The sequence below is a fragment of the Aquila chrysaetos genome, chromosome 4 (genome assembly GCF_900496995.4).
Source record: "Aquila chrysaetos chrysaetos chromosome 4, bAquChr1.4, whole genome shotgun sequence".
Taxonomy (NCBI): domain Eukaryota; kingdom Metazoa; phylum Chordata; class Aves; order Accipitriformes; family Accipitridae; genus Aquila; species Aquila chrysaetos.
In genome coordinates this window covers 74,388,598-74,399,140 of record NC_044007.1, presented here as the reverse complement: position 1 = coordinate 74,399,140, position 10,543 = coordinate 74,388,598, and the positions used below count along the sequence as shown (strand labels likewise).

Genomic DNA, 10,543 nt, shown 5'->3' with positions numbered 1-10,543 from the left:
AGGCTGTTTCTGAATCTGTGTACACACACACACACACACACACATATATTTCTACCATGGGTCATGCAAGAACTCCAGCTGTAAGGAGTTAAAGCAGCTTAAAGTAATCCAGCTAAGAAAATTTCTGTGAATAACCAGTGACTTTAATGATATTTTATTTTAAGTGTAAGCATTGCCAATACATCTGTGGGACAAGAAAGAAAAAAAAAACCAAAAACCTTCATGAATACTTTCACCTACTCTAGAAAACTATTAAATGTGGAATCTTTCACTGAAATCAGAGCAACGATAAGACTTATGTAATTGGTGTTGACTAAAAGGATTGTCACCTAAAGCTACAACTTTAAAAGACCTGGATGAAATTAAAACAGTATAAGATATAGGTTCCTATAGTCTAAAGTCTCCTTCGAAAAATCCCGAGTATTTCTTTTTCAAATTGTGTTCAGGGCTAAATCCTGCTGTTCTGTCTCTTGTGGTGCTGAGAATAAAAGATGGAAAGTAGATAAAAATATGGGAATTTCAGAAAAGACTCAAGAGTTCCAGCATCTGAAGTGTCCTATTTTTAACTAATGCTGTTGAAGAAAAAGGAAAAAAGAAAAAAAAAAAAAAAAAAAACAAACCAAAAACCAAACCCACAGGAAAAGAACTATCATAGCAACCACCGTTAATTAAATAGAGTGAATATTGTACATTTTCAAAAGCTTTTCTATTTATAAAAGTTTGGTTATTTACTGTACACTGGTAGTCAATATCACAACCCAGAAATCTTTTTTCATCTCTACATGAAAATTGGCCTCTCAAGACAAACTGTGTTTCTCAAAACTGATAAGTAAAGCAAAAAACCAGATCATAATGAAAGTCAGCCTATAATATATACATATATACTTTATGTATTGGATCAGAGTACTCATTATCTTTCCTCCTATTGGAACATTTATTTCTGAAATATGCCCACTAAGTTTACAAAGATTTTCCCCCTGGAGTATTACTGACACACCAGTACTGGTAGTTAATGATAGGCTTTGTGTTGGAAATAAGACAAATAAAAAACCTCTAATGTAGTACCAAAGTGGGAAGTGGAGTCTGAGAAATGAATACTTAATACTAGTTTTATTGCAGTGGGAATGGAAGAATTTATTTTGAGACTACAGTGTTTGCTTGCAATATTTCTCTACCTCCTTCTAGCATGTTGACAAATAAAAGCAACTTCTTACATTTTGTCACCACATCAATGCTAATGCTTAGTCCTTACACAGCATGTGACATGGGTCACCCACAAGTGACAGTCCTTGCACTCTTCCAAGAGTGCAAATTACCCTGGAGCTACTAGGAAGAGCAACCAGGGTGTATTTTTTCACCTTCCTAAGCCAGCAGAACTCCCCAGCTGCGACACAGGAACTTTTACCGTGTCCGAAGTCTTCACTCTTCACTACGGATCTGTCCTGTGCGCTGAAATAGGGGAGAGCCCGAGCCTGAAGAGTAATAGGTAATTATACAATTAAGCAATATATCATAATGTATGGAGGGGCGCAAAGGAAGCAAAATCTTGGCATTCTCTTTCAAGTGCATGTTAATGAAAAATAATGATTTAAGTACAGCTCGAAACTTTCACCAATTAAAAGTTATGATGTCGGCTAAGCCACAGAGGCTTTTGTTCTTCTGCTATGGCGAATGCATGGTAATGTGACTTAGCTCGACTGTCTTTTGTCACAGGCCACGTTAAGTGCCATTACCTTCTATTTCCCTTGAGCTGAGCTAAGACTGTGGCTGCTGTGGCTCAGCTGATGCATGGTAACTGACTGCAAGCAGCACCTTGAACGTGAACTTGACCTATCACAACTTTCTTTTAATGCCATTCCTCACAGTTATGGCTGTGGGATTATTTCAATTTTCTGCAGGGGAGAAGAAGAGTTATGCCATTTTCTAGTTTTTCTTTTCACAGGAATACAAACGCACAGCTATTAGGTACAGCTGCAGCGACGTGTGTGTCGTGCTATTTTAACTAGCAGCAGCAGGAGTGTTGGAGAGGGGAGGATGTACACCCTGTGCGCTGGATTCAGAGGAAAAGCAGCACGGGCCCCTTGGGTCTGCAGGCTTAGAGAGGGTATGGCCCAAATCTTCTTGGCCAGACAGAGGAGCAGGCAGTGCTGGTGAAGTGCCACGTGCAGGGCTGCGGTGAGGCAGACCCTCGGGCTCTCCTTTCTCCTGCCTCCTTTCTCCAACCTCAGTCCCACGCGTGACTCTTCACCACGGAGAAGAGCTGGGTCAGCTTGCAGACCTCGGGCGCCTGTTCGGTCTGCCCTCCTGTGAACGCAGAAAAATTTATCAGCCGTGGAAGCTGCGCTAGAAAAGGTCACGGCTGGTTGACGTGGAGCCTGACCATTCAGCACATCTGTGCCTGCCGCTTCATGATGTTCTTTTCTCAGGAATACACGCGACAGAGGGGATAGCTACGTGGCTCGGATGGAGAGGAATTTCATGTGACAAAGTAAAACCACCCCAAAGGCTTGTAGCCATCCCTGGAAAAGCTGGAGTAACTCAGAAATCACAACAAGAATCTGTTATAATGGAAAACGTCACACAACTTCAATGCATGGTCACCATCCATTATTTCTACCATTTAGGTAACGATTTTCAGTAGGTCTCAGGTATTTCAGCTTCAAAAGTGCACATCTCACCTTACAAACCATTATATGTCATTTCCTCCAGTGACAATGATTTGTTCATCTTCAGTATTACTCTTCAGGCATTGTTGTCTTTCCTTATCATATTCAATTTTCATTTAAAAAAAAAAAGTAACGTCGGCTGGCTGATATGGCTAGAAGTTATTCTTTTCTGAAAAAGAAAGGTAATTTCATTTTAAAACTCATTGTGGCATTTACCCCAAAGCTATTGAAATGTCTGGAAGGAGGAGGGGGTAAAATTATCTCTGTAGCTTCATAGTTTCATTACTATAAGTTTACAGAAAAATAAATAAACTTTAACAGCTTTTTACTATGGAAACAGGACATTTAGTCTCAGTGGGTATCCTGAGTGCTGCATTTTAAATTTGATTTTTTTTTTTTTTTTTTTTTTTTTAAAAGGGCCTGTGGGGGAAAATGATTAGGATGAAAGGATAGGTCTGGAACTTCAGAATAATTTTAACAGCAGTTGCCAAACTTTTGAAGTCTCCATGAAACACAGCCTATTGGGGAGTAGTACTCTAGCGTTGCTGGCTAATATGAAAAGAATTATAGATAAACAGCTAAGATAACTGTAACTCTGAAGAAAAATGTGATAATATTGTTAATATAATATGCAGAGCAAGGAAAAAAAAAAAAAGCCCAAGTCTTATGAAAGACTTGGGGAACAGTTTACACTTTTCTAAAATCTAGAATTCATGAAGGGGCTTTAGATAAAGCTGCTTTGTGCTTGAAAGAAAAACACTAGGCATATCCTAAGGCTTTTGAGCTAAGAGATGCGTAGAAGATGCTCTAGCAATGGAAAAACTTTTGTGCAATGTAACTGCAAGGCCATGATGCAGGAGGTGGTCAATGAAATCAGCCCTCCAGCAAGGCAAGGGCCATCCAGGGCATTATTTACCATCTTCCCCTTCTCCTGGTAAATTTTAGTCTGCTTGGCAGAAACCACAAGGCTACAGCTTTATCTGTCACAGTTTTCAAGTGAAAGCCAAGTTACTTCTGCAATCCAAAGCATCTGGGGGCTAGGGCTTTGAGAAAAAAAATCTCAAAAGCTGCAAACGTGCATCTGAAAAAGATAAACACAGGAAGCATCAGAAGCACAATACAGGTACTTTAAAACTGAGCATCTCCAACTGTTCTTCTACCATAGCGAAATAGTCCAGTTGAAAAATACATTGTTTCAACTCTGCCTATAGGAAGTCTCGCTATACCTGCTGAAACATGTATAAGTATTCTTTTGTTTCTTCACTTCTGTTTTTCGCTTCTTAAAAATATTAAGAAACTAAAACAATCAGAGAATCATAGAATGATAGAACAGCCCAGGTTGGAAGGGACCTCCAAAGATCATCTGGTCCAAACTTTCATGGGAAAGGTAGCCTAGATGAGGTTACCTGTCACTCTGTCCAATCGCATCTTGAAAACCTCTGGCGATGGGGACTCTGCCATATCCCTGGGGAGGTTGTTACAGTGAATGATTGTTCTCACTGTAAAAAAAATTTCTAATATCAAGATGAAACCTCTCCCAGTGCAACTTGTACCCATGCCACTTGCCTTTTTCATGAGGCTCCTTGTGAACACAGAGCCTCCGTCCTCTTTGTAGCAGCCCTTTTAGTACAGCAACACTGTGATGAGGTCCCCCTTAAGCCTTCTCTTCTCCAGGGAAAAAGACTGTAATGCACAGTACGCACGTGTTACTTCAATGCACAGTATTTTAAAAAAAAAAAAAATTTCTGCAGCAGCTAGAGACTAAATAATAAATAATAAGGACCTCCCCTTCTCCCATCCAGCCAGGCTGACTCCACAGCAGCCTACACCAGTCTAACTACTGGTTGCCAGAGCCTTGCTCTCCCCTTTGCAGCACAACCACCTCCTGTCCTTTGCGCCAGTTCTGCCAGTCTTTTTTTTCAGTGTAGCCCCTCCCAGCATACCAAGCCATCTCAAATTTTTCTTTTGTCTCATTGGTTTGATGTATTAGTGCACTGATTCAGCTCCAAGTGAGGAGGGAGGCCCCCAGAGTCAATGTAAAGCAGGAACCATTACAACCAGCAGCCAGGTGGATTTGTGCTGCTATTGAACTCCAATCTAATGTTCAGTACCGAAGTGCTCTTGCTGCTACCCACCCCCAAAATAATTATTAGTAAAAGGACAGAATCCCTAAACTCTATAATTTATGCTGTTGTGAATTAATTCGAAGTTTGCGTCTTTGTTTTCTGACATTATTTCTTTGTCCTCTACGTTCAAGTATGGAGGCTAATTTGGTAACACAAGCCATGCTGAAGAATCAGTGCAAAAGTCTAACACGGAACTGCTGGCTCTCCAAATATGTTGATGATAACAAATTTTAATTGCTTCAGAGTGTCAAATGTGTGTCAGCAGTTTCCCTAGGCCATGATTTACGCATCCAGTGTTTCAAATAACGATTTTACAGATAAGGAGAAGGAGCACTCATACTGTGGTTTCTGAAATGACAAATGGAAGTATCCTTTTGAGAACAAATATTCTGGGAGTGCTGAATAGTATTATACTGTCTTGGATTCAACAGGGAGAGCACTAGGGCTTTGTATCTGACATTTCATTTAAAAAATAGCCTGTGGCTGGGTACAACAAGAAAGAGGAAGGCTGTGCTTAAAAGTGTAAGTAACGATTCAGACACTTCTTCCAATTTCTTTTCATCCACTACAATATTAGTACCTGGTCAAGATACATATTTTTCTCCCCATTGTGATTATGTGTCTTTATAAAAGCCGAAACACAAGAAGTTTTAAAGTGACATAAAGAATCCAGTTGTCCCTTTCTATTCAACATTTATATGACCCACATTAAAATAACAGCCTATAGCATACAATAGAGGTACCTGAGTTAGATCAGATACTGAAGGAAAGGTTACTCACACCAATACAGAGCTCAAGGTGAGCTACACTGCCTTGTTTCTCGGGTTGAATCCAGTGATTGCCACATGCCTGAATAAAGGAGTCCTATCTTTAAGTAGTTTGCCCGAAGTCACAAAGGGCTGAGGCAGCTGCTGTGGGAACCGAGCTGATGCTTTACTCACAGTGCTTAGTTGGTCTAACAGTGATTTCACTGGACCTGAGCTTTCCATGTCTAGTGCAAATATCATCGCCTTCAACAGCGCTCACACTCAATGGCCACACTATGAAACCGGCATGCTAAAAAATTAATAGCTTCACTCAAAGTCAATGTAATCTTAATTGCTTATATGAACTGTTCATTATTCCTCATGATTCCTTTGGTACCAGTGTTGCCCCATCTTAAGTACTTTCATCATAACTAATGAATAGTTGCTGCATTATTTTGCAAATTAAAAAACCAACCAAACCAACCAACCTTTTGTCTGGGAACAACAATAGCTTAGACCAGGTATGTGCATTATTAGTTCCATATCAAAGACAAGGTTCTTTACTTCTCCTCTTGGTCACCTCTTCCTTTACTTCCTAGCTACAGAGGAAAAAAACAACAAACCATACAGCATTTTAATAATGGAATAAAGTTCTCAAGGGAGGAAAAATAAAGCAGAACACAGTTCACAGACTGAAGAATAAGTATTGATCGTCAGAGTGAGAGAGATTGTTACTCCAGAAATAGTTTAGTTCTCCTTATGGAGCCCTAATTGAGAAAGGATTGAATAAGACCATATTTCCACTGTAACTTCTTTAAGGCACAACACTTGCCATTGGGTAAGAAAACTGATTTTTCTGTTTTTCTGCAGAAAGCATCACTATACTTGTCCAGCCTTCCTATCCATCTGAGGGCCAAATAGAGGTCACTTTTCTACAGGGCACTTCGTTCAAACAACTCTGTGTAGCGAATTGTGTTAAAAGATTGACATTTGGGCTTCACTGGGAAACTTGCTGGTTCAGTTCAGAAAAACAACTGATAAACTTGTACAATAATAATATTTTTGCTTCTGACTCCAACTAAAATCAGAACATCTAGGATAAAGAATAACGAAAAATGTTTTTCTCTCAGTTATCTAAAGTGTTCTGGTTCAAGTCTGTTTTGAATTTTAGATTTAAAGTTCAGGCCAGTTCTTGTTTTATCAGCACTGGTTCTTCTAGCTGTAATCCCTTTGATTCCTATGTGTCCAGGATGCACAGACAAATCCCAGAAAGCTCACTAAGAGACAAACTGGCCAAGGGAAAGTTGTTTAGCCTCCTCTCCTCATGAAAAGGATTTTATTTTTCTTCTCTTTGCACCTTACAATAAATTTTTTTATACAATATTCACATGTTGTCTTCCTGTGCTATTGTCATCCAGTATTCATACAGCTGCATAATATCTTCCCACTGTGTGCGTTCTACAATGAAAATTGCATTTCAATAAATCAATACCATATTTTAGGCGAGCTTGAACTCCCTGGATGAGCCAGAATGTCCCACTTAGTGTAAGAGCTGATTGACTGCTAACAATGGATTAGGAATTATGAGTGAAATCAGTTTTAAAATTACATGAATTAGCAAAACTAATGTACTCCCAATGCACAAGTCTCTCATAGCTCTGTTTTCTAAAGCCCCTAATACAAACAAACACAAAATATATTTGATACATCAGGCATTTAGGAACACAAATATATTGGAAGACATCAGGTAAGTTATTAGATCTATTTTTCTCCTAAACAATACAGCAGGATTATTTCTGCATTCCTATGATATAAACACTGCTGGTTTCTCCTCTTATTTTTTATCCAGAGAAAACATCAGAAACATAGGTGATTAGGCCTGGAGGCAGAATTAGTCTTAACAGAAAAGCATTTTAAAGATCAGTAATTAGCAAATTAAAAAAGGAACTTTACATAACAGTTCCTTTAATGGGTTAGGAATACTCTTGTGTAGTTTTATACATAGATGGCATAAATGCTACAGGAAACTGATAAATCAGTCGCATGCATATTTTACTAATGCACTTCTGTTTATGCAAGTATTGGCTTAGTACATCTGTGACAGTTCTTCAGAGTAAAGCTGCAGTGATGTTTCATATGAACAAAACCAAAGTTATCTGATATTTAAATCCTATGCAAATCAGGATTTAAAATTCGTCAGACAAGAGAAAATTTCTATTTGCTCATGTTGTTAAAAACACCTGTATTAAATTTAACTGAGACAGTTTAAAATTGGCTAAGACACTAAGTAATTTCATGGTGGGTTTTATTGTAACATGTAGTATTTCAATTTCTGTAAACTTTTCTTTGTAAAACTAGAGCATATAATTATGTGGGAAAAAGATAATAATTTTTGTGATCATCTGTATACATCTGTCCATTTGTCTACTGCTGATCCAGGAAGAAACCCGTATTTTTGTGAATGCTGAAGTCAGTAGTGAAGGTCTTCCCTTTGTTCCTCCAACAGTTGCTGACCCATTTTCACATGGGTGCTTTTCTTCCATCTCCTTTGGAAAAAACAAATGCCTTCAGCTTTATGTAGGACTGCTGAAAGAGGCACGAACACTGAAACTGGGAATGGTCGCACCCACACAAAACCAGTCTGATTTTCTTCCTCTCTTCCTTTGCCATACACTGCTTAATACAGGTGCCTTTTGCTCTGCTATGGTACACCAATTGAAAATAAATTTCTTGCTTAAGAGTGTCAGTCTGTAAATGATTTCTAGGACATGAGCTACACATGGTGGAGAAGTGCATACAAGACTAGACAGGGGAGCTTTGCGCAATCTGGACACTTCTATCTCACCGTGATGGGAAAGACTTGCTGGGAAGATGACATCTCCTTTGTGGGAAACTCCAGATGCAGAAGCAGCAGCTGAGACCTGACTAGTCATACCAATGCGAGCGTTTAGCCCTGTGGTGAACCAGGCCTTTGTGCCGCAGTTTCAGAAGATATTGGCTCCCCAGTTTGAAAACATTGCTCTGTATATACCGGAGTAGAAAAGAGCAATGGTTATTGCATGCAATTACGGGAAGTAACTGTGAAAAGGCTTAGCGCTTATTTCCACAAATATGAAAAGCCATGCTGTAGTTACACGGTTACAGTGATATTTCTGTTGCAGATGGAGTAGAGCCAGCATATCAAACAGTACCAGTTAGTCCTCACTGATCAAATTGCTGTACATATGTTGTTCCAAAACCTTGATGAACAAAAGCAAAAGTAGGTCTCCACAAAACTGCAGGCGCTGCCTGTCCGGGGAATTTTTGCAATGTTCTCTGCTGTTCTTCAGCTCCTGCATTTTGTGGTGAGAGTCCCTGGGCTGGGTGTCACTTCTAATTATGAAACAGTGCCTTGATGAAAATATATGCCAGCCTTGAGAAAATCTGTACATAGAAGAATGAACCATATCTCTAGAAACTTGTTGGATATCTCTGTTTCTTGTTAGGTCAATCACCCACTCCCTTTTCTCTTTTCCTGTTTATCTTAGGAGCTAGCCAGTACATTTAGCAATACAGTCATAGATCAACAGTTATGTTGCAGTATTATTTTGCAAAATCAAGGAAAAATTAATAACTGCTTATAAAAACATATATTACCTTTGGATAGAGTGATTCGAGGAAGGTAAGTTTTTATTTTCTTTGTGTCATATAACAATTAATAGACCATATCTGAACTTCCATTGTTTGGGGTCTTTTTACCTGTCTAGACATGATCAGTTCTTTCATATAACATTGGAAAGTACTAAGTGAAGGATTTTAAAAGTCTCATTAAAAACATGTGCCCTGCAAATTGTGTTTGCCTTATCCCAGGCATAATCAGAAAGAGAAATGAAGCCAAAAGTGTGTGGTCCTACCTAGTGCATTTATTGTCTGTGCAGCCATAGCAAATTAGCACCAGGACCCTGATGCTAGAAAGCAATTGTGTCTTTTCTGAGTATGGTTATAATACTACCCTTCACTTCTGTTACTCATCAGTAAGTCTGTCCCAGAAAGTAGTTTGGGTTATAATCTCTTACCTGTGCCTACTTGATGGTCCTATTGGAGAGGATAGTAGTTTACAAAATTATCTGCTTAAATTTTCCTCTAGCTCCCTCTTTGCCTGTTCCTTCTGCCTGCGAAGTACATTTTGCTCTGTGCTCCCAATTTTTTTTTCTCTTCCTCCTCTTGAAGAGCATTCAGATGGTGGAGGCTCTGTTGCACTCTTCTCTGCCTCACCCACACGTCTTTACATGCTACAAAAAAGCAGAAAAATGCAGGTTCCTTCTCTTTTCACAGTTTTTAGTGTCACTCTTAAAATGGTCAGCATGGAAGCCTAAGCCCACACAATCTGCAAAGAGCCAAAAACCTTCTCTTCACAACCGAACCCTTACCATTTCCTGACAACATACCCATGACACATCATGCCTGTACTTTTACAGCAAGACATAAAATATTTGCCGTGTCTTCCATCTTTAAAAATAGCAGAGACTACCAAGGAGCTATCATTGCTTTTTTTAAAGCCTTACTCTTGGAACGGATATCTTTTGCTGACAGAACAGTCGTGGATGAGACTGACTTTTTTGTTGTTGTTTTAAATAATCACTTTAATCACTGTATGTAAGCTTGCCAGAGGACTTTTCCCTGAATTCAGTGAAATATAAAAAACAAGTTGCAGTTCAGCCGCTCATTCAGACAGATGGATTTCTCCCACTACCTGGCTGAATATGCTGGTTGGAAAGCAATAGTCACTACATGTGTTATGTCAAGTGATCAGAGTTTCACACCAAGATTTTTTGCTAAGGTACACTTTGTTTACCAAGAACCAGACTGATTGTGTTTTAGGGATGTGCTGAGAGCTATCTAGAGTGGGACAGGTTGAGGGAATCCAAAGTTGTAACCATGAAAACCTCTGATCAGCTGCTTTCTAAATTCTACATGTTTTATTTTTTCAGTTTAAAATTCAAGTGACTAGCTAGTGTCTTTGCAC

The 10,543-nt window shown here is 39.1% G+C and overlaps 1 long non-coding RNA gene across 2 annotated transcripts; it reads right to left on the bottom strand.

Moving 5' to 3' along the window:
• Positions 1-218: 218 nt before the first annotated feature.
• On the bottom strand, positions 219-9,801 carry LOC115340828. Of its 2 annotated transcripts, none has more exons than XR_003923198.1 (4): positions 9,594-9,801; positions 6,027-6,137; positions 2,679-2,835; positions 219-2,304 (listed from the first exon to the last, which is right to left on the bottom strand). It is a non-coding gene; the product is annotated as an uncharacterized LOC115340828 (long non-coding RNA). The 2 variants fall into 2 exon arrangements; XR_003923199.1 differs by having other exon boundaries at positions 219-1,472.
• Positions 9,802-10,543: the final 742 nt, after the last annotated feature.